General features: G+C 33.4%; 1 protein-coding gene and 1 pseudogene across 3 annotated transcripts in view; one reads left to right on the top strand and one right to left on the bottom strand.

Moving 5' to 3' along the window:
• LOC145277692 (uncharacterized) overlaps nt 1-25,506 on the bottom strand; it is a 335,325-nt gene that overhangs the window by 31,495 nt on the left and 278,324 nt on the right. The gene's annotated exons all lie outside the window — the stretch shown is intronic.
• On the top strand, nt 12,645-12,778 carry LOC145278552 (U2 spliceosomal RNA; annotated as a pseudogene).

Raw genomic sequence — 25,506 nt, 5'->3', positions numbered from 1 at the left:
TTACAGTTTAACAGAGTTAGGAGGTAAAAACAAAATGGCTAAAGCCTTGTTTATATGTTAAACTATAGCAAAGAGCAAACTCATCTTCGCCGGTAAAAAACTTCAAGCAAAAATAATAACATTTTCCCTACGTCAATTTTCGTGTAATTTTGGGATTCTTCTTTTTGAAGTGCGATAAATCCGTTGGTAATAACGGTTTGACTCGAAAACTAATATTTAACTGTGTTATAGTATAAATTACTCCTCGAAGGCAGCTTAAATGTACCTCAGCGCAGCCGACATTTTACTGAGCTGACGTCACGTCACGTGATACGTAATGAATAACGTTAAAATGACAGGTTTTTTGGGGCCCCCCCTGGGAGAAAAATGATCAGTTCACCCCCTTCTAGTTGTCTGTTTGACGTGAAATTTCGATATTTGTCATCCGGGTGATCAAGGTTCAATATGATACCTAATTTGTCAACTTTGGTTGTGTCTGTCAAAAGTTTTAGCGTTACAAACAAACATACATACATACACACAGACGTTTGAGATTTATATATATACTAGCAGGGCTACCCGGCGTTGCTCGGGACCGTATAAACAATGAAAAAACAAAAGCAGATATTGAACATATGTTTTATTCTTAGGGGAGACGAATCTTTCATCTCTATGTATTATTTGTTTTATCTACCCCCGGACTGGTATTGTTCATGTTTTATCCCTAGCATAGGTAATTTACAGCATGTATATGAAATTGTTTTACCTTAGGGAGAAGAGAACAGGTAATATACAACATAATGTGTCTATATTACATCCCTGGCAACGCCTAGAAACCAGCTAGAACATGTATTTCAGTCAATCTTTATTACATCCTGGGCTATGCCGGGAAACCAGCTAATCTCTTTTTAGTGACTTGACCACCAAAATACCTCCCTAAGTGTGTCCTTTCTTTTGAACTTATTAGATATAGGTATCTAGAAATGTGTGTGAAATTTTGTTGAATGCATTGTTCACTATGATTTTCTTATTGTTCTACACAATATCAACTGTAGCGAAATAAAACAGTAAACTTAGTGTAGTGTTAGAATAAAGAGCAAAGGAAAAAATTAGAATCATATTCTGTAATTGCAAATCTAAATTTGCTAGCGTGTACCAGTATTTGCCAGGTTGTGGAAATTGGAATTTATAACGTATGTAGTGGCCTTTTCCTAGATACCTATTGCTAAAAATTATACTTTCATTTTGTTAGAAAAATCTCTCTTCGGATGCCCTGCATCATCCAAAATAAAAACAAATATTTTTATAATTGTTTCAGTACATTGCTACACATTGTGAAATTTGTTGACGTTTGTAAAAAAAAATCATGAATGTGCTTATATTCCAAAAAAGAAAATATCAGTGCACAGTATTGAAAGTGTTTGAGATTCAAAAGTCTGTAACATTTCTACTAACTTCATAAGATGTCATGTGAGAAACTTAATTGAATATCAAGACATTATCTGAAGCGTTTTTATTTTGGTGTAACGTATGTGTTTACAGTGAACCGTAACTTTTAATAAACAGCTTGGTATGCAATGACATAGGCTAAGAATCTTAGACAAAATATATATAAATTGGAAAAATGTGTGAACAAATGAAAAAAAAATGATCCGCTCCACTTGATGACATCAAGCACAGTAATATTTTAGTGAAGAAAATATGAAATTGATGTTCAGTGATTAGTTTGGATGAATGAGAAAATGTAATTGTTTGATGCATAAAAAATAACTCATTTGCTGTATTTGATATTAAGCAGCAAAATATAGTGATTTGAATATTAAGGAAAACATCAAATCAGATTATATAAAAAAAAAGATGAAATTAGAAAATATATATTTTCTGTTTATGAGTTTTGCCAATCAAAATTTTGTGGCAGAAATTGGGTGATTACCATGCAATTTTATTTTGATAAAATTCTTAAATTATTTCAATGTTTATTATAATTTCTTATTAGTGACTTGTTATCATCAAAATCCGCCCCAAAGAGTGTCCTTTCTTTTATTAGGTATCAGAATAGGTATCCAGATTTCTACTTCTATACAAATGTGATATTTCGGATCTGTAGATAAACAATTTGTTGCATATATAAGCTGAGAATTGTTCTCTCTCATTCTCTCTCTCACACACCCACACATTCTCACTTTTATAGATATAATAGATAAATTATGCTAGATATATTTCCATGTGTCTGAATAATCTATATACAAATTTTCAAATCTGTAGATAAAAAATTTGTTGAGTATATAGGTTGAGAATTGTTCTCTCTCTCTCTCTCTCCTCTCACGCATGCTCACTTTTATAGATATAATAGATAGATTATGCTAGATATATTTCCATATGTCTGAATACACTATATAAAAATTTTCTAATCTGTAGATAAAAATTTGTTGAATATAAAGGGTGAGAATTGTTCTTACTCTCTCTCTCTCACACACAGACATATTCTCACTTTTATAGACATAATAGATAGATTATGCTAGATATATTTCCATATGTCTGAATACCCTATATACCAATTTTCAAATCTGTAGATAAAAAATTTGTTGATTATATAGGTTGAGAATTGCTCTCTCTCTCACAGACACACACATTTTCACTTTTGTAGATATAATAGATAGATTATGCTAGATATATTTCCGTATGTATGAATACCCTTTATAACAAATTTAAAATCTGTAGATAAAAAATTTGTTGAATATATAGGTTAAGAATTGTTCTCTCTCTCTCTCTCTACCTCACACACACCCACACACACAAACATTCTGACTTTTATAGATATAATAGATAGATTATGCTAGATATATTCCATATGTCTGAATACCCTATATACAAATTTTCTAATCTGTAGATAAAAAATTTGTTGAATATTTTCAACCCTTATCCTCGAGTGGCGTCTGGGCCTTGATAAGTAGTAATGCGTATTTAGCAAAATATAAATATATATATATATAACAAATTTACTGAATTTCCATTACTAACGATTACTGTATTGTCCAATTGACTACTGCGCTTTTCAACCCTTATCCTCGAGTGGCCTCTGGGCCTTGAGAAGTAGTAATTACTAACGATTACTATATTGACCAATGGACTACTGCACTTTTTAACCCTTATCCTCGGGTGGCCTCTGGGCCTTATTGTCCAATTGACTACTGTGGACTTTTTAACTCTTATGCTCGAGTGGCCTCTGGGCCTTGATAAGTGGAAATGACCAAGTAACAAAAAATAGGTATATAACAAATTTACTGAATTTCCATTACTAACGATTACTATATTGTCCAATTGACTACTGTGCACTTTTCAATCCTTATCCTCGAGTGGCCTCTGGGCCTTGATAAATGGTAATGCGTATGTAACAAAATATACATATATATAACAAATTTACTGAATTTCCATTACTAACGATTACTATATTGTCCAATTGACTACTGCACTTTTAAACGCTTATCCTCGAGTGGCCTCTGGGCCTTGATAAGTGGTAATACCATCGAGTGGCCTCTGGGCCTTAATAAGTGGTTGTGCCTAAGTAACAAAAAATAGGTATATTACAAATATCCCGCATTTCCATTACAACCGACTACTACGGTGCACTTTTCAATCCTTATCCTCGAGTGGCCTGTGGGCTTTGATAAGTGGTAATGCGTATTTAACAAAATATTAATATATATATAACAAATTTACTGAATTTCCATTACTAACAATTACTATATTTTGTCCAATTGACTACTGCACTTTTCAACACTTATCCTCTAGTGGCCTCTGGGCCTTGATAAGTGGTAATGCCTATCTAAACAAAATATAAATATATATATAACAAATTTCCCGACTTTCCATTACTAACGATTACTATGTTGTCCAATTAACTACTGCCATTTTCAACCCTTATCCTCGGGTGGCCTCTGGGCCTTATTGTCCAATTGACTACTGTGCACATTTAACTCTTATCCTCGAGATGTATCTGGGCCTTGATAAGTGGAAATGCCTAAGTAACAAAAAAATAGATATATAACAAATTTCCCAAATTTGACTACTGTGCACTTTTCAACTCTTATCCTCGAGTGGCCTCTGGGCCTTGATAAGTGGTCATATATATTTTTTACAAAATAAAAAAAAAGGTTGGAGTCGCTGAATAACTCATCCTCCCGTTAAAGCGGTTCCATCCTCTTTCCCCAATTTGACTACTGTGCACTTTTCAACTCTCGTCCTCGAGTGGACTATGGGCCTTGATAAGTGGTAATACATATTTTATGAAAAATATATATATATATATATATATATATATATATAACAAAATAGGTTGGAGTTGCTGAATAACTCATCCTCCTGTTAAAGCGGTTCCATCCTCTTTCCCAAATTTGACTACTGTGGACTTTTTAACTCTCATCCTCGAGTGGCCTATGGGCCTTGATAAGTGGTAATACATATTTTTTTATAAATATATATATATATATACCAAAACAGGTGTGAGTCGCTGAATAATTCATCCTTCTATTAAAGCGATTAAATCCTCTTTCCCAAATTTGACTACTGTGCACTTTTAAACTCTCATCCTCGTGTGGCCTATGGGCCTTGATAAGTGGTAATATATAGTTTGTACAAAATATATATATATATATATATATATATATAACAAAATAGGTTGGAGTCGCTGAATCACTCATCCTCCCGTTAAAGCGGTTCCATCCTCTTTCCCGAATTTGACTAATGTGCACTTTTCAACTCTTATCCTCGAGTAGCCTATGGGCCTTGATAAGTGGTAATATATTTTTGTTATAAATATATATATATATATATATATATATATATATATAAAAAATAGGTTGGAGTCGCTGAATAACTCATCCTCCCGTTAAAGCGGTTCCATCCTCTTTCCCGAATTTTACTACTATGCACTTTTCAACTCTCATCCTCGAGTGGCCTATTGTCCTTGATAAGTGGTAATATATATTTTTTAATAAAAGTATATATATATATATATATATAAAAAAATAGGTTGGAGTTGCTGAATAACTCATCCTCCCGTTAAAGCGGTTCCATCCTCTTTACCGTATTTTTTATACAGTGCACTATTCAACTCTCATCCTCGAGTGGCCTATTGTCCTTGATAAGTGGTAATATATATTTAAAAATAAATATAGATATAAATATATATATACCAAAATAGGTTGGAGTCGCTGAATAACTCATCCTCCCGTTAAAGCGGTTCCATCCTCTTTCCCAGATTTGACTGCTGTGCACTTTTCAACTCTAATCCTCGAGTGTCCTATGGGCCTTGATAAGTAGTAATATATATTTTTTACAAAAATATATACATACATATATGTAACAAAATAGGTTGGAGTCACTGAATAATTCATCCTCCTCTTAAAGCGGTTCCGTCATCTTTGCCGAATTTGACTACTGTGCACTTTTAAACTTTCATCCTCGAGTGGCCTATAGGCCTTGATAAGTGGTAATAGTTTGTACAATAGTTTGTACAATATATATATCTATATATATATATTACAAAATAGGTAAGAGAGAGAGAAGAGGGTGAGAGAGAGAGAAGAGAAAGAGGTAGAGAGAGAAGAGGGTGAGAGAGAGCAGAGAAGAGGGTGAGAGAGAGCAGAGAAAGAGGGTGAGAGAGAAAGAGGGTGAGAGAAGTGAAAGAGGTAGAGAGAGAAGAGGGTAAGAGAGAAAGAGGGTGAGAGAGAGAAGAGGGTGAGAGAGAGAGAGGTAGTGAGAGAGAGAGATAAGAGAAAGAGGTAGAGAGAGAGAGAAGAGGGTAAGACAGAGAGAGAGAGGGGTAGTGAGAGAGAGAGATAAGAGAAAGAGGTAGAGAGAGAGAGAGAAGAGGGTGAGGGAGAAAGAAGAGGGTGAGAGAGAGCAGAGGGAGAGAGAGAGAAGAGAAATAGGTAGAGAGAGAGAGATGAAGGTGAGAGAGAGCAGGGAAAGAGGGTGATAGAGAAGAGAAAGAGGTAGAGAGAGAGAGAGAGAAGGGTGAGAGAGAGCAGAAAAAGAGGGTGAGAGAGAGAGAAAGAGGGTCAGAGAGAGAGAGAAGAGAAAAAGGTGTACACAGAGAGTGAGAGAGAGAAGAGGGTAAGAGAGAGAGAGAGAAGAGGTTGAGAGAGAGAGAGAGATAAGAGAAAGAGGTAGAGAGAGAGAAGCGGGTGAGAGAGAGAAGAGGGTGCGAGAGAGAAGAGAAAGAGGTAGAGAGAGAGAAGCGGGTGAGAGAGAGAGAAGAGGGTGCGAGAGAGAAGAGAAAAAGGTAGAGAGAGAGAAGAGGGTGAGAGAGAGAGAAAGAGGATGAGAGAGAGAAGAGAAAGAGAGAGAGAGAAGAGGGTGATAGAGAAAGAGAGTGAGAGAGAGAAGAGAAAGAGAGAGAGAGAGAGAGAAAGAGGGTGAGAGAAGAGGGTAAATGTGCATCTTTTTTTATAGTAGGTAATGCTTGGGAGACTGTGCACATTGCCTCCTCCCCCCTCCCCCCTATAAACGCGGTTCCATTCATAAGAAAACAAACTCGTATAAAAGTAATTTTCGTGTATTTAAGCGGCCTTATACTGATAGCCACCCCTCCCCCTTCCAGTTTAACAGAGTTAGGAGGTAAAAACAAAATGGCTAAAGCCTTGTTTACATGGTAAACTATAGCAAAGAGCATAGTCATCTTTCTTCGCCGGTAAAAAACTTCAAGCAAAAATAAAAACATTTTCCCTACGTCAATTTTTATGTAATTTTGGGATTCTTCTTTTTGAAGTGCGATAAATCCGTTGGTAATAACGGTTCGACTCTTAAACTAATATTTAACTGTGTTATAGTATCAACTAGCAGGGCTACCCGGCGTTGCTCGGGACCGTATAAACAATGAAAAAACAAAAGCAGATATTGAACATATGTTTGATTCTTAGGGGAGAGGAATCTTTCATCTCTATGTATTATTTGTTTTATCTACCCTAGGACTGATATTGTTCATGTTTTATCCCTAGCATAGGTAATTTACAGCATGTATATGAAATTGTTTTACCTTAGGGAGAAGAGAACAGGTAATATACAACATAATGTGTCTATATTACATCCCTGGCAACGCCTAGAAACCAGCTAGAACATGTATTTCAGTCAATCTTTATTATATCCTGGGCTATGCCGGGAAACCAGCTAATCTCTTTTTAGTGACTTGACCACCAAAATACCTCCCTAAGTGTGTCCTTTCTTTTGAACTTATTAGATATAGGTATCTAGAAATGTGTGTGAAATTTTGTTGAATGCATTGTTCACTATGATTTTCTTATTGTTCTACACAATATCAACTGTAGCGAAATAACACAGTAAACTTAGTGTAGTGTTAGAATAAAGAGCAAAGGAAAAAATTAGAATCATATTTTGTAATTGCAAATCTAAATTTGCTAGCATGTACCAGTATTTGCCAGGTTGTGGAAATTTGGAACTTATAACATATGTAGTGGCCTTTTCCTAGATACCTATTGCTAAAAATTATACTTTCATTTTGTTAGAAAAATCTCTCTTCAGATGCCCTGCATCATTCAAAATAAAAACAAATATTTTTATAATTGTTTCAGTATATTGCTACACAATGTGAAAGTTTTTAACGTTTGTAAAAAAAATCATGAATGTGCTTATATTGCAAAAAAGAAAATATCAGTGCACAGTATTGAAAGTGTTTGAGATTCAAAAGTCTGTAACATTTCTACTAACTTCATAAGATGTCATGTGAGAAACTGAATTGAATATCAAGACATTATCTGAAGCGTTTTTATTTTGGTGTAACATATGTGTTTACAGTGAACCTTAACTTTTAATAAACAGATTGGTATGCAATGACATAGGCTAAGAATCTTTAACAAAATATATATAAATTGGAAAAATGTGTGAACAAATGAAAAAAAAATGATCCGCTCCACTTGATGACATCAAGCACAGTAATATTTTAGTGAAGAAAATATGAAATTGATGTTCAGTGATTAGTTTGGATGAATGAGAAAATGTAATTGTTTGATGCATAAAAATAACTCAGTTGCTGTATTTGATATTAAGCAGCAAAATATAGTGATTTGAATATTTGGGAAAACATCAAACCAGATTATGTAAAAAGAAAAAAAAAAGATGAAATTAGAAAATATATATTTTATGTTTATGAGTTCTGCCAATCAAAATTTTGTGGCAGAAATTGGGTGATTACCATGCAATTTTATTTTGGTAAAATTCTTAAATTATTAGAATGTTTATTATAATTTCTAATTAGTGACTTGTTATAATCAAAATCCGCCCTAAAGAGTGTCCTTTCTTTTATTAGGTATCAGAGTAGGTATCAAGATTTCTACTTCTATACAAATGTGATATTTCAGATCTGTACATAAAAAATTTGTTGAATATATAGGTTGAGAATTGTTCTATGTCGCTCTCTCTCACACACACACGCATTCTCACTTTTATAGATATAATAGATAGATTACTCTAGATATATTTCCATATGTCTGAATACCCTATATACAAATTTTCAAATCTGTAGATAAAAAAATTTGTTGAGTATATAGGTTGAAAATTGTTCTCTCTCTCTCACACACACATTCTCAATTTTAGAGATATAATAGATAGATTATGCTAGATATATTTCCATATGTCTGAATACCCTATATACAAATTTTCTAATCTGTAGATCAAATATTTGTTGAATATATAGGTTGAAAATTGTTCTTACTCTCTCTCTCTCTCTCTCTCTGGCTACCTCACACACACATTCTAACTTTTATAGATATAATAGATAGATTATGCTAGATATATTTCCATATGTGTGAATACCCTATATACAAATTTTCTAATTTGTAGATAAAAAATTTGTAGAGTGCATAGGTTGAGAATTGTTCTCTCTATCTCTCACACACACACATTCTAACTTTTAAAGATATAATAGATTATGCTAGATATATTTCGATATTTCTGAATACCCTATATATAAAAATTTGTTGAATGTATCGGTTGAGAACTGTTCTCTCTCTCTCTCTCTCTCTCTCGCTCACACACACACACATTCTCACTTTTATAGATATAATAGAAAGATTATCCTAGATATATTTCTATTTGTATGAATACTCTATATACACATTTTAAAATCTGTAGATAAAGAATTTGTTGAGTATATGGGTTGAGAATTGTTCTCTCTCTCTCTCTCTCTCTCTCACACACACACACACACATTCTCACTTTTATAGATATAATAGATTATGCTAGATATATTTCCATATGTCTGAATACCCTATATACAAATTTTCAAATCTGTAGATAAAAAATTTGTTGAGTATATAGGTTGAGAATTGTTCTCTCTCTCTCTATCACACACATTCTCACTTTTATAGATATAATAGACAGATTATGCCAGATATATTAAAATATGTCTGAATGCCCAATATACAAATTTTGAAATCTGTAGATAAAAAATTTGTTGTATACATAGGTTGACAATTGTCCTCTCTCTCACACACACACACATTCTCACTTTTATACATATAATAGATAGATTATGCTAGATATATTTCTATATGTCTGAACACCCTATATACAAATGTTCAAATCTGTGGATAAAAAATTTGTTGAATGTATAGGTTGAGAATTTTTATCTCTCTCTTTTTCTCTCTCTCTCTCTCGCTATCTCACACACACGCATTCTCACTTTTATAGATAAAATAGATAGATTATGCTAGATATATTTCCATATGTCTGAATACCCTATATACAAAGTTTCAAATCTGTAGATAAAAAATTTGTTGAATAAATAGGTTTAGAATTGTTCTCTCTCTCTCTCACACACACATTCTAACTTTTGTAGTTATAATAGATAGATTATGCTAGATATATTTCCATATGTCTGAATACCCTATATACAAATTTTCTAAACTGTAGGTAAAAAATTTGTTGAGTATGTAGGTTAAGAATTGTTCTCTCTCTCTCTCACACACACACACACACACACAAGTTCTCACTTTTATAGATATAATAGATAGATTATGCTAGATATATTTCTATATGTCTGCCTACCCTATATACAAATTTCCAAATCTGTGCCCAAAAATGTGTGGAATATATAGGTTGAGAATTGTTCTCTCTCTCTCTCTCTCACACATATTCTCACTTTTATAGGTTATATAGGTTGAGAATTTTTTGCTCTTTCCATCACTCACATTCACACTTTTATAGATATAATACATAGATTATGCCAGATATATTTACATATGTCTGAATACCCAATATACACATTTTCAAATCTGTAGATAAAAAATTAGTTGAATATATAGGTTGAGAATTGTTCTCTCTCTCTCTCTCTTTCTCTCTCTCTCACACACACATTCTCACTTTTATAGATATAATAGATAGATTATGCTAGATATATTTCCATACGTCTGAATACCCTATATCCAAATTTTCTAATATGTAGATAAAAAATTTGTTGAATATATAGGGTGAGAATTTTCCTTCCTCTCTTTCTCTCTCTCTCTTTCTCACACACACACAAGCTGAAAATTGTTCTCTCTCTCTCTCTGACTCTCTCTCTCTCTCTCTCACACACACACATGGTCATTTTATAGATATAATAGATAGGTTATGCTAGATATATTTCTATATGTCTGAATACCCTATATACAAATTTTTAAATCTGTAGATAAAAAATTTGTTGAGTATATAGGTTGAGAATTGTTCTTTCTCTCTCTCTCACACACACATTCTCACTTTTATAGATATAATAGATTATGCTAGATATATTTCCAAATGTCTGAATACCCTATATACAAATTTTCAAATCTGTAAAGATAGAATTTGTTGAATATATAGGTTGAGAATTGTTCTCTCTCTCTCTCTTTCACACACATTCTCACTTTTATAGATATAATAGATAGATTATGCTAGATATATTTCCTTATGTCTGAATACCCTATATACAAATTATCAAATCTGTAGATACAAAATTTGTTGAGTATATAGGTTGAGAATTGTTCTCTCTCTCTCTCTCTCACTCACTCACTCACTCACTCACTCACTCACACACACACACACACATTCTACCTTTTATAGATATAATAGATTATGCTAGATATATTTCCATATGTCTGAATACCCTGTATACAAATTTTCAGATCTGTACATAAAAATTATTTGAATATATAGGTTGAGAATTGTTCTCTCTCTCTCTCTTCTCTCTCTCTCTTTCACACACATTCTCACTTTTCTAGATATAATAGATAGATTATGCTAGATATATTTCCATATGTCTGAATACCCTATATACAAATTTTCTAATCGGTAGATAAAAAATATGTTGAATATATAGGGTGAGAATTGTACTTACTCTCTCTCTCTCTCTCTCTCTCTCTCTCACGCACACATTCTCACTTTTATGGATATAATAGATAGATTATGCTGGATATATTTCCATATGTCTGAATACCCTATATACAAATGGTCAAATCTGTAGATAACAAATTTATTGAATAGATAGGTTGAGAATTGTTCTCTCTCTCTCTCTCGCAACCTTACACACACAACCACACGCAAACATTCTGACTTTTATAGATATAATAGATCGATTATGCTAGATATATTTCCATATGTCTGAATACCCAATATACAAATTTTCAAATCTGTAGGTAAAAAATTTGTTGAATATATAGGTTGAGAATTGTTCTCTCTCTCTCACACACTCACATTCTCACTTTTATAGATATAATGTATAGATTATGCTAGATATATTTCTATATGTCTGAATACCCTATATACAAAGTTTAAAATCCGTAGATAAAAATACGTTGAGTATATAGGTTGAGAATTGTTCTCTCTCTCTCTTACGCACACACACACACACACATTTTCACTTTTATAGATATAATAGATAGATTATGCTAGATATATTTCCATATGTCTGAATACCCTATATACAAATTTTCAAATCTGTAGATAAAAAATGTATTGAATATATAGGTTGAGAATTGTTGTCTCTCTCTCTCTCTCTCTCTCTCTCTCTCTCTCTCTCTCTCTCTCTCTCTCTGGCTACCTCACACACACACATTTTCACTTTTATAGATATAATAGATAGATTATGCTAGATATATTTCCATATGTCTGAATACCCTATATACAAACTTTCAAATCTGTAGATAAAAAATTTGTTGAGTATATAGGTTGAGAATTGTTCTCTCTCTCTCACACGAAACTGTGCGCTCGGCTTCTTCCCCCCCTTCCCACCCCAAATGCTTGGGAAACTGTGCACTGTTTTTGTTGGTTTTCAAGCTGCCTCTTCCCCCCCCCCCACACACAGTTTAACAGTAGTAGGAGGTCAAGAGAAAGAGGGTGAGAGAGAGAGAGAAGAGTAAGTTGGTGAGAGAGAGAGAAAAGAGAAAGAGGGTGTTGGTTTTATATTTTTATTATCGTCTAATATTTTGAAAGCTGAATTTCTAATAAAATGTGCATCTATAGGAGATAATGCCTGGGAATGTGTTCCCCTCCCCCCACAGTTTAACAGTGGTGTGACGTCAAGAGAAAGAGGGTGAGAGAGAGGGAAGAGTAAGTGGGTGAGAGAGAGAAAGAGAGAGAAAAAAAAAGAAAGACGGTGTTGGTTTTGTGAAAAAAGTTGTTATTTACAATTGTTCGCATTCTTGGCCTTTTGGTCAAGATCAAAGTGTAGTATCTGTTCTTCAGATGCTGCACTTCTATTTCTTGTTCTCTTTCGGTGGAGGAGAAATCCTCCACGACTGAGACAATTTGTATTTTTGTACCTTTTCTCCACGTTAAAAAACGACCCTGGTGTCTAACTCTGTCCCGTGGGGAGGCATAGTAAATAGGTACAATTGTTCGCCATTAGTGGATGTTGACGTCACGTCACGTGACATGACTAAGCGTTTTTTTTTTTTAGTATGAATAACATTTTTTGTTTTAATTATAAAGTCTACACTTAATTTTATAGAAAATGATGTATATATAATAGAAAAAAAAAATTACTGGTTTTGTTGGATTCAAGTGGATCCCCCCCCTCCAGTTTAAGAGATAGCAGGTCACGTGGTAATATACAAAATGGCTAGCGTAAATATAAAGATCGGTTTTTTTATCGACGAATATTTTGAAAGCTGAATTTTTTTTTATTCCTGTACATTTTTTCCTGATATTTTTCGTTAAAACTCTTGTATAAATACTATTTTTAACCAGTTAAATACGTTGGAGACATTGTCATGGAGTTTAATAATCTCTAGAACAAAGCAGAAGAGAAATTACAAAAGTATCGGTAAAACAAAGTGTTTGTTTACATTTGTTCGCCATTACTGGATGTTGACGTCACGTCACGTGACATGACTAAGCGTTTTTGGATTATGTAATATTAACATTAAAATGACAGGTTTTTTGGGGGGCCCCCCTAGGAGAGAAATGATCAGTTCACCCCCTTTTAATGGTCCGTTTGGTGTGGAATTTCGATATTTGTCATGCGGGTGATCAAGGTTCAATATGATACATAATTTGTCAACTTTGGTTGTGTCTGTCAAAAGTTTGAGCTGACGTCACGTCACGTGACACGTATTGAATAACGTTAAAATGACAGGTTTTTTGGGGGGCCCCCCTAGGAGAAAAACGATCAGTTGACCCCTTTCTACTGGTCCGTTTGACGTGAAATTTCGATATTTGTCATCCGGGTGATCAAGGTGCAATATGATACCAAATTTGTCAACTCTGGTTCCGTCTTTCAAAAGTTTTAGCGTTACAAACAAACATACATACATACATACATACATACATACATACACACCGATTTTTGCCTTTTATATATATAGACTAGCAGGGCTACCCGGCGTTGCTCGGGACCGTATAAACAATGAAAAAACAAAAGCAGATATTGAACATATGTTTTATTCTTAGGGGAGACGAATCTTTCATCTCTATGTATTATTTGTTTTATCTACCCCCGGACTGGTATTGTTCATGTTTTATCCCTAGCATAGGTAATTTACAGCATGTATATGAAATTGTTTTACCTTAGGGAGAAGAGAACAGGTAATATACAACATAATGTGTCTATATTACATCCCTGGCAACGCCTAGAAACCAGCTAGAACATGTATTTCAGTCAATCTTTATTACATCCTGGGCTATGCCGGGAAACCAGCTAATCTCTATTTAGTGACTTGACCACCAAAATACCTCCCTAAGTGTGTCCTTTCTTTTGAACTTATTAGATATAGGTATCTAGAAATGTGTGTGAAATTTTGTTGAATGCATTGTTCACTATGATTTTCTTATTGTTCTACACAATATCAACTGTAGCGAAATAAAACAGTAAACTTAGTGTAGTGTTAGAATAAAGAGCAAAGGAAAAAATTAGAATCATATTCTGTAATTGCAAATCTAAATTTGCTAGCGTGTACCAGTATTTGCCAGGTTGTGGAAATTTGGAATTTATAACGTATGTAGTGGCCTTTTCCTAGATACCTATTGCTAAAAATTATACTTTCATTTTGTTAGAAAAATCTCTCTTCGGATGCCCTGCATCATCCAAAATAAAAACAAATATTTTTATAATTGTTTCAGTACATTGCTACACATTGTGAAATTTGTTGACGTTTGTAAAAAAAAATCATGAATGTGCTTATATTCCAAAAAAGAAAATATCAGTGCACAGTATTGAAAGTGTTTGAGATTCAAAAGTCTGTAACATTTCTACTAACTTCATAAGATGTCATGTGAGAAACTGAATTGAATATCAAGACATTATCTGAAGCGTTTTTATTTTGGTGTAACGTATGTGTTTACAGTGAACCGTAACTTTTAATAAACAGCTTGGTATGCAATGACATAGGCTAAGAATCTTAGACAAAATATATATAAATTGGAAAAATGTGTGAACAAATGAAAAAAAAATGATCCGCTCCACTTGATGACATCAAGCACAGTAATATTTTAGTGAAGAAAATATGAAATTGATGTTCAGTGATTAGTTTGGATGAATGAGAAAATGTAATTGTTTGATGCATAAAAAATAACTCATTTGCTGTATTTGATATTAAGCAGCAAAATATAGTGATTTGAATATTAAGGAAAACATCAAATCAGATTATATAAAAAAAAAGATGAAATTAGAAAATATATATTTTCTGTTTATGAGTTTTGCCAATCAAAATTTTGTGGCAGAAATTGGGTGATTACCATGCAATTTTATTTTGATAAAATTCTTAAATTATTTCAATGTTTATTATAATTTCTTATTAGTGACTTGTTATCATCAAAATCCGCCCCAAAGAGTGTCCTTTCTTTTATTAGGTATCAGAATAGGTATCCAGATTTCTACTTCTATACAAATGTGATATTTCGGATCTGTAGATAAACAATTTGTTGCATATATAAGCTGAGAATTGTTCTCTCTCATTCTCTCTCTCACACACCCACACATTCTCACTTTTATAGATATAATAGATAAATTATGCTAGATATATTTCCATGTGTCTGAATAATCTATATACAAATTTTCAAATCTGTAGATAAAAAATTTGTTGAGTATATAGGTTGAGAATTGTTCTCTCTCTCTCTCTCTCCTCTCACGCATGCTCACTTTTATAGATATAATAGATAGATTATGCTAGATATATTTCCATATGTCTGAATACACTATATAAAAATTTTCTAATCTGTAGATAAAAATTTGTTGAATATAAAGGGTGAGAATTGTTCTTACTCTCTCTCTCTCACACACAGACATATTCTCACTTTTATAGACATAATAGATAGATTATGCTAGATATATTTCCATATGTCTGAATACCCTATATACAAATTATCTAATCTGTAGATAAAAAATTTGTTGATTATATAGGTTGAGAATTGCTCTCTCTCTCACAAACACACACATTTTCACTTTTGTAGATATAATAGATAGATTATGCTAGATATATTTCCATATGTATGAATACCCTTTATAACAAATTTAAAATCTGTAGATAAAAAATTTGTTGAATATATAGGTTAAGAATTGTTCTCTCTCTCTCTCTCTACCTCACACACACCCACACACACAAACATTCTGACTTTTATAGATATAATAGATAGATTATGCTAGATATATTCCATATGTCTGAATACCCTATATACAAATTTTCTAATCTGTAGATAAAAAATTTGTTGAATATTTTCAACCCTTATCCTCGAGTGGCGTCTGGGCCTTGATAAGTAGTAATGCGTATTTAGCAAAATATAAATATATATATATATAACAAATTTACTGAATTTCCATTACTAACGATTACTGTATTGTCCAATTGACTACTGCGCTTTTCAACCCTTATCCTCGAGTGGCCTCTGGGCCTTGAGAAGTAGTAATTACTAACGATTACTATATTGACCAATGGACTACTGCACTTTTTAACCCTTATCCTCGGGTGGCCTCTGGGCCTTATTGTCCAATTGACTACTGTGGACTTTTTAACTCTTATGCTCGAGTGGCCTCTGGGCCTTGATAAGTGGAAATGACCAAGTAACAAAAAATAGGTATATAACAAATTTACTGAATTTCCATTACTAACGATTACTATATTGTCCAATTGACTACTGTGCACTTTTCAATCCTTATCCTCGAGTGGCCTCTGGGCCTTGATAAATGGTAATGCGTATGTAACAAAATATACATATATATAACAAATTTACTGAATTTCCATTACTAACGATTACTATATTGTCCAATTGACTACTGCACTTTTAAACGCTTATCCTCGAGTGGCCTCTGGGCCTTGATAAGTGGTAATACCATCGAGTGGCCTCTGGGCCTTAATAAGTGGTTGTGCCTAAGTAACAAAAAATAGGTATATTACAAATATCCCGCATTTCCATTACAACCGACTACTACGGTGCACTTTTCAATCCTTATCCTCGAGTGGCCTGTGGGCTTTGATAAGTGGTAATGCGTATTTAACAAAATATTAATATATATATAACAAATTTACTGAATTTCCATTACTAACAATTACTATATTTTGTCCAATTGACTACTGCACTTTTCAACACTTATCCTCTAGTGGCCTCTGGGCCTTGATAAGTGGTAATGCCTATCTAAACAAAATATAAATATATATATAACAAATTTCCCGACTTTCCATTACTAACGATTACTATGTTGTCCAATTAACTACTGCCATTTTCAACCCTTATCCTCGGGTGGCCTCTGGGCCTTATTGTCCAATTGACTACTGTGCACATTTAACTCTTATCCTCGAGATGTATCTGGGCCTTGATAAGTGGAAATGCCTAAGTAACAAAAAAATAGATATATAACAAATTTCCCAAATTTGACTACTGTGCACTTTTCAACTCTTATCCTCGAGTGGCCTCTGGGCCTTGATAAGTGGTCATATATATTTTTTACAAAATAAAAAAAAAAGGTTGGAGTCGCTGAATAACTCATCCTCCCGTTAAAGCGGTTCCATCCTCTTTCCCCAATTTGACTACTGTGCACTTTTCAACTCTCGTCCTCGAGTGGACTATGGGCCTTGATAAGTGGTAATACATATTTTATGAAAAATATATATATATATATATATATATATAACAAAATAGGTTGGAGTTGCTGAATAACTCATCCTCCTGTTAAAGCGGTTCCATCCTCTTTCCCAAATTTGACTACTGTGGACTTTTTAACTCTCATCCTCGAGTGGCCTATGGGCCTTGATAAGTGGTAATACATATTTTTTTATAAATATATATATATATATACCAAAACAGGTGTGAGTCGCTGAATAATTCATCCTTCTATTAAAGCGATTAAATCCTCTTTCCCAAATTTGACTACTGTGCACTTTTAAACTCTCATCCTCGTGTGGCCTATGGGCCTTGATAAGTGGTAATATATAGTTTGTACAAAATATATATATATATATATATATATATATATATAACAAAATAGGTTGGAGTCGCTGAATCACTCATCCTCCCGTTAAAGCGGTTCCATCCTCTTTCCCGAATTTGACTAATGTGCACTTTTCAACTCTTATCCTCGAGTAGCCTATGGGCCTTGATAAGTGGTAATATATTTTTGTTATAAATATATATATATATATATATATATATATATATAAAAAATAGGTTGGAGTCGCTGAATAACTCATCCTCCCGTTAAAGCGGTTCCATCCTCTTTCCCGAATTTTACTACTATGCACTTTTCAACTCTCATCCTCGAGTGGCCTATTGTCCTTGATAAGTGGTAATATATATTTTTTAATAAAAGTATATATATATATATATATAAAAAAATAGGTTGGAGTTGCTGAATAACTCATCCTCCCGTTAAAGCGGTTCCATCCTCTTTACCGTATTTTTTATACAGTGCACTATTCAACTCTCATCCTCGAGTGGCCTATTGTCCTTGATAAGTGGTAATATATATTTTTTAATAAATATAGATATAAATATATATATAAAAAAACAGGTTGGAGTCGCTGAATAACTCATCCTCCCGTGAAAGCGGTTCCATCCTCTTTCCCGAATTTGACTACTGTGCACTTTTCAACTCTAATCCTCGAGTGTCCTATGGGCCTTGATAAGTAGTAATATATATTTTTTACAAAAATATATACATACATATATATAACAAAATAGGTTGGAGTCACTGAATAATTCATCCTCCTCTTAAAGCGGTTCCATCATCTTTGCCGAATTTGACTACTGTGCACTTTTAAACTCTCATCCTCGTGTGGCCTATGGGCCTTGATAAGTGGTAATATATATTTAAAAATAAATATAGATATAAATATATATATACCAAAATAGGTTGGAGTCGCTGAATAACTCATCCTCCCGTTAAAGCGGTTCCATCCTCTTTCCCAGATTTGACTGCTGTGCACTTTTCAACTCTAATCCTCGAGTGTCCTATGGGCCTTGATAAGTAGTAATATATATTTTTTACAAAAATATATACATACATATATGTAACAAAATAGGTTGGAGTCACTGAATAATTCATCCTCCTCTTAAAGCGGTTCCGTCATCTTTGCCGAATTTGACTACTGTGCACTTTTAAACTTTCATCCTCGAGTGGCCTATAGGCCTTGATAAGTGGTTATAGTTTGTACAATAGTTTGTACAATATATATATCTATATATATATATTACAAAATAGGTAAGAGAGAGAGAAGAGGGTGAGAGAGAGAGAAGAGAAAGAGGTAGAGAGAGAAGAGGGTGAGAGAGAGCAGAGAAGAGGGTGAGAGAGAGCAGAGAAAGAGGGTGAGAGAGAAAGAGGGTGAGAGAAGTGAAAGAGGTAGAGAGAGAAGAGGGTAAGAGAGAAAGAGGGTGAGAGAGAGAAGAGGGTGAGAGAGAGAGAGGTAGTGAGAGAGAGAGATAAGAGAAAGAGGTAGAGAGAGAGAGAAGAGGGTAAGACAGAGAGAGAGAGGGGTAGTGAGAGAGAGAGATAAGAGAAAGAGGTAGAGAGAGAGAGAGAAGAGGGTGAGGGAGAAAGAAGAGGGTGAGAGAGAGAGAGAAGAGGGTGAGGGAGAAAGAAGAGGGTGAGAGAGAGCAGAGGGAGAGAGAGAGAAGAGAAATAGGTAGAGAGAGAGAGATGAAGGTGAGAGAGAGCAGGGAAAGAGGGTGATAGAGAAGAGAAAGAGGTAGAGAGAGAGAGAGAGAAGGGTGAGAGAGAGCAGAAAAAGAGGGTGAGAGAGAGAGAAAGAGGGTCAGAGAGAGAGAGAAGAGAAGAGAAAAAGGTGTACACAGAGAGTGAGAGAGAGAAGAGGGTAAGAGAGAGAGAGAGAAGAGGTTGAGAGAGAGAGAGATAAGAGAAAGAGGTAGAGAGAGAGAAGCGGGTGAGAGAGAGAAGAGGGTGCGAGAGAGAAGAGAAAGAGGTAGAGAGAGAGAAGCGGGTGAGAGAGAGAGAAGAGGGTGCGAGAGAGAAGAGAAAAAGGTAGAGAGAGAGAAGAGGGTGAGAGAGAGAGAAAGAGGATGAGAGAGAGAAGAGAAAGAGAGAGAGAGAAGAGGGTGATAGAGAAAGAGAGTGAGAGAGAGAAGAGAAAGAGAGAGAGAGAGAGAGAAAGAGGGTGAGAGAAGAGGGTAAATGTGCATCTTTTTTTATAGTAGGTAATGCTTGGGAGACTGTGCACATTGCCTCCTCCCCCCTCCCCCCTATAAACGCGGTTCCATTCATAAGAAAACAAACTCGTATAAAAGTAATTTTCGTGTATTTAAGCGGCCTTATACTGATAGCCACCCCTCCCCCTTCCAGTTTAACAGAGTTAGGAGGTAAAAACAAAATGGCTAAAGCCTTGTTTACATGGTAAACTATAGCAAAGAGCATAGTCATCTTTCTTCGCCGGTAAAAAACTTCAAGCAAAAATAAAAACATTTTCCCTACGTCAATTTTTATGTAATTTTGGGATTCTTCTTTTTGAAGTGCGATAAATCCGTTGGTAATAACGGTTCGACTCTTAAACTAATATTTAACTGTGTTATAGTATCAATGATACTCCTCGCAGGCAGCTTTAATGTACGTCAGAGGCTCAGCGTAGCCGACATTTTACTGAGCTGACGTCACGTCACGTGACAGCTAATGAATAATGTTAAAATGACAGGTTTTTTGGGGGGCCCCCCTGGGAGAAAAATGATCAGTTAACCCCCTTCTAGTTGTCCGTTTGACGTGAAATTTCGATATTTGTCATCCGGGTGATCAAGGTGCAATATGCTACCTAATTTGTCAACTTTGGTTGTGTCTGTCAAAAGTTTTAGCGTTACAAACAAACATACATACATACATACATACACACCGATTTTTGCCTTTTATATATATAGAAGACTAGCAGGGCTACCCGGCGTTGCTCGGGACCGTATAAACAATGAAAAAACAAAAGCAGATATTGAACATATGTTTGATTCTTAGGGGAGAGGAATCTTTCATCTCTATGTATTATTTGTTTTATCTACCCTAGGACTGATATTGTTCATGTTTTATCCCTAGCATAGGTAATTTACAGCATGTATATGAAATTGTTTTACCTTAGGGAGAAGAGAACAGGTAATATACAACATAATGTGTCTATATTACATCCCTGGCAACGCCTAGAAACCAGCTAGAACATGTATTTCAGTCAATCTTTATTATATCCTGGGCTATGCCGGGAAACCAGCTAATCTCTTTTTAGTGACTTGACCACCAAAATACCTCCCTAAGTGTGTCCTTTCTTTTGAACTTATTAGATATAGGTATCTAGAAATGTGTGTGAAATTTTGTTGAATGCATTGTTCACTATGATTTTCTTATTGTTCTACACAATATCAACTGTAGCGAAATAACACAGTAAACATAGCGTAGTGTTAGAATAAAGAGCAAAGGAAAAAATTAGAATCATATTTTGTAATTGCAAATCTAAATTTGCTAGCATGTACCAGTATTTGCCAGGTTGTGGAAATTTGGAACTTATAACATATGTAGTGGCCTTTTCCTAGATACCTATTGCTAAAAATTATACTTTCATTTTGTTAGAAAAATCTCTCTTCAGATGCCCTGCATCATTCAAAATAAAAACAAATATTTTTATAATTGTTTCAGTATATTGCTACACAATGTGAAAGTTTTTAACGTTTGTAAAAAAAATCATGAATGTGCTTATATTGCAAAAAAGAAAATATCAGTGCACAGTATTGAAAGTGTTTGAGATTCAAAAGTCTGTAACATTTCTACTAACTTCATAAGATGTCATGTGAGAAACTGAATTGAATATCAAGACATTATCTGAAGCGTTTTTATTTTGGTGTAACATATGTGTTTACAGTGAACCTTAACTTTTAATAAACAGATTGGTATGCAATGACATAGGCTAAGAATCTTTAAAATATATATAAATTGGAAAAATGTGTGAACAAATGAAAAAAAAATGATCCGCTCCACTTGATGACATCAAGCACAGTAATATTTTAGTGAAGAAAATATGAAATTGATGTTCAGTGATTAGTTTGGATGAATGAGAAAATGTAATTGTTTGATGCATAAAAATAACTCAGTTGCTGTATTTGATATTAAGCAGCAAAATATAGTGATTTGAATATTTGGGAAAACATCAAACCAGATTATGTAAAAAGAAAAAAAAAAGATGAAATTAGAAAATATATATTTTATGTTTATGAGTTCTGCCAATCAAAATTTTGTGGCAGAAATTGGGTGATCACCATGCAATTTTATTTTGGTAAAATTCTTAAATTATTTGAATGTTTATTATAATTTCTAATTAGTGACTTGTTATAATCAAAATCCGCCCTAAAGAGTGTCCTTTCTTTTATTAGGTATCAGAGTAGGTATCAAGATTTCTACTTCTATACAAATGTGATATTTCAGATCTGTACATAAAAAATTTGTTGAATATATAGGTTGAGAATTGTTCTGTGTCGCTCTCTCTCACACACACACGCATTCTCACTTTTATAGATATAATAGATAGATTACTCTAGATATATTTCCATATGTCTGAATACCCTATATACAAAGTTTCAAATTTGTAGATAAAAAAATTTGTTGAGTATATAGGTTGAAAATTGTTCTCTCTCTCTCTCACACACACACATTCTCAATTTTAGAGATATAATAGATAGATTATGCTAGATATATTTCCATATGTCTGAATACCCTATATACAAATTTTCTAATCTGTAGATCAAATATTTGTTGAATATATAGGTTGAAAATTGTTCTTACTCTCTCTCTCTCTCTCTCTCTGGCTACCTCACACACACATTCTAACTTTTATAGATATAATAGATAGATTATGCTAGATATATTTCCATATGTGTGAATACCCTATATACAAATTTTCTAATTTGTAGATAAAAAATTTGTAGAGTGCATAGGTTGAGAATTGTTCTCTCTATCTCTCACACACACACATTCTAACTTTTAAAGATATAATAGATTATGCTAGATATATTTCGATATTTCTGAATACCCTATATATAAAAATTTGTTGAATGTATAGGTTGAGAACTGTTCTCTCTCTCTCTCTCTCTCTCTCTCTCTCTCTCTCGCTCACACACACACACATTCTCACTTTTATAGATATAATAGAAAGATTATCCCAGATATATTTCTATTTGTATGAATACTCTATATACAAATTTTAAAATCTGTAGATAAAGAATTTGTTGAGTATATGGGTTGAGAATTGTTCTCTCTCTCTCTCTCTCTCTCTCTCTCTCTCTCACACACACACACACACACATTCTCACTTTTATAGATATAATAGATTATGCTAGATATATTTCCATATGTCTGAATACCCTATATACAAATTTTCAAATCTGTAGATAAAAAATTTGTTGAGTATATAGGTTGAGAATTGTTCTCTCTCTCTCTATCACACACATTCTCACTTTTATAGATATAATAGACAGATTATGCCAGATATATTGAAATGTGTCTGAATGCCCAATATACAAATTTTGAAATCTGTAGATAAAAAATTTGTTGTATACATAGGTTGACAATTGTCCTCTCTCTCACACACACACACATTCTCACTTTTATACATATAATAGATAGATTATGCTAGATATATTTCTATATGTCTGAACACCCTATATACAAATGTTCAAATCTGTGGATAAAAAATTTGTTGAATGTATAGGTTGAGAATTTTTATCTCTCTATTTTTCTCTCTCTCTCTCTCTCGCTATCTCACACACACGCATTCTCACTTTTATAGATAAAATAGATAGATTATGCTAGATATATTTCCATATGTCTGAATACCCTATATACAAAGTTTCAAATCTGTAGATAAAAAATTTGTTGAATATATAGGTTTAGAATTGTTCTCTCTCTCTCTCTCACACACACATTCTAACTTTTGTAGTTATAATAGATAGATTATGCTAGATATATTTCCATATGTCTGAATACCCTATATACAAATTTTCTAAACTGTAGGTAAAAAATTTGTTGAGTATGTAGGTTAAGAATTGTTCTCTCTCTCTCTCTCACACACACACACACACACAAGTTCTCACTTTTATAGATATAATAGATAGATTATGCTAGATATATTTCTATATGTCTGCCTACCCTATATACAAATTTCCAAATCTGTGCCCAAAAATGTGTGGAATATATAGGTTGAGAATTGTTCTCTCTCTCTCTCTCTCTCTCTCTCACACATATTCTCACTTTTATAGGTTATATAGGTTGAGAATTTTTTGCTCTTTCCATCACTCACATTCACACTTTTATAGATATAATACATAGATTATGCCAGATATATTTACATATGTCTGAATACCCAATATACACATTTTCAAATCTGTAGATAAAAAATTAGTTGAATATATAGGTTGAGAATTGTTCTCTCTCTCTCTCTCTCTCACACACACATTCTCACTTTTATAGATATAATAGATAGATTATGCTAGATATATTTCCATACGTCTGAATACCCTATATCCAAATTTTCTAATATGTAGATAAAAAATTTGTTGAATATATAGGGTGAGAATTTTCCTTCCTCTCTTTCTCTCTCTCTCTTTCTCACACACACACAAGCTGAAAATTGTTCTCTCTCTCTCTCTGACTCTCTCTCTCTCTCTCACACACACACACATGGTCATTTTATAGATATAATAGATAGGTTATGCTAGATATATTTCTATATGTCTGAATACCCTATATACAAATTTTTAAATCTGTAGATAAAAAATTTGTTGAGTATATAGGTTGAGAATTGTTCTTTCTCTCTCTCTCACACACACATTCTCACTTTTATAGATATAATAGATTATGCTAGATATATTTCCAAATGTCTGAATACCCTATATACAAATTTTCAAATCTGTAAAGATAGAATTTGTTGAATATATAGGTTGAGAATTGTTCTCTCTCTCTCTCTTTCACACACATTCTCACTTTTATAGATATAATAGATAGATTATGCTAGATATATTTCCTTATGTCTGAATACCCTATATACAAATTATCAAATCTGTAGATACAAAATTTGTTGAGTATATAGGTTGAGAATTGTTCTCTCTCTCTCTCTCTCTCTCACTCACTCACTCACTCACTCACTCACACACACACACACACATTCTACCTTTTATAGATATAATAGATTATGCTAGATATATTTCCATATGTCTGAATACCCTGTATACAAATTTTCAGATCTGTACATAAAAATTAGTTGAATATATAGGTTGAGAATTGTTCTCTCTCTCTCTCTTCTCTCTCTCTCTTTCACACACATTCTCACTTTTCTAGATATAATAGATAGATTATGCTAGATATATTTCCATATGTCTGAATACCCTATATACAAATTTTCTAATCGGTAGATAAAAAAATTTGTTGAATATATAGGGTGAGAATTGTACTTACTCTCTCTCTCTCTCTCTCTCTCTCTCTCTCTCTCACGCACACATTCTCACTTTTATGGATATAATAGATAGATTATGCTGGATATATTTCCATATGTCTGAATACCCTATATACAAATGGTCAAATCTGTAGATAACAAATTT

The sequence above is a fragment of the Euprymna scolopes genome, chromosome 6 (assembly GCF_053919585.1).
Source record: "Euprymna scolopes isolate OS-2025 chromosome 6, ASM5391958v1, whole genome shotgun sequence".
Classification (NCBI taxonomy): domain Eukaryota; kingdom Metazoa; phylum Mollusca; class Cephalopoda; order Sepiida; family Sepiolidae; genus Euprymna; species Euprymna scolopes.
The sequence above is the reverse complement of the archived record's forward strand: the minus strand, read 5'-3'. Positions and strand labels throughout refer to the sequence as shown.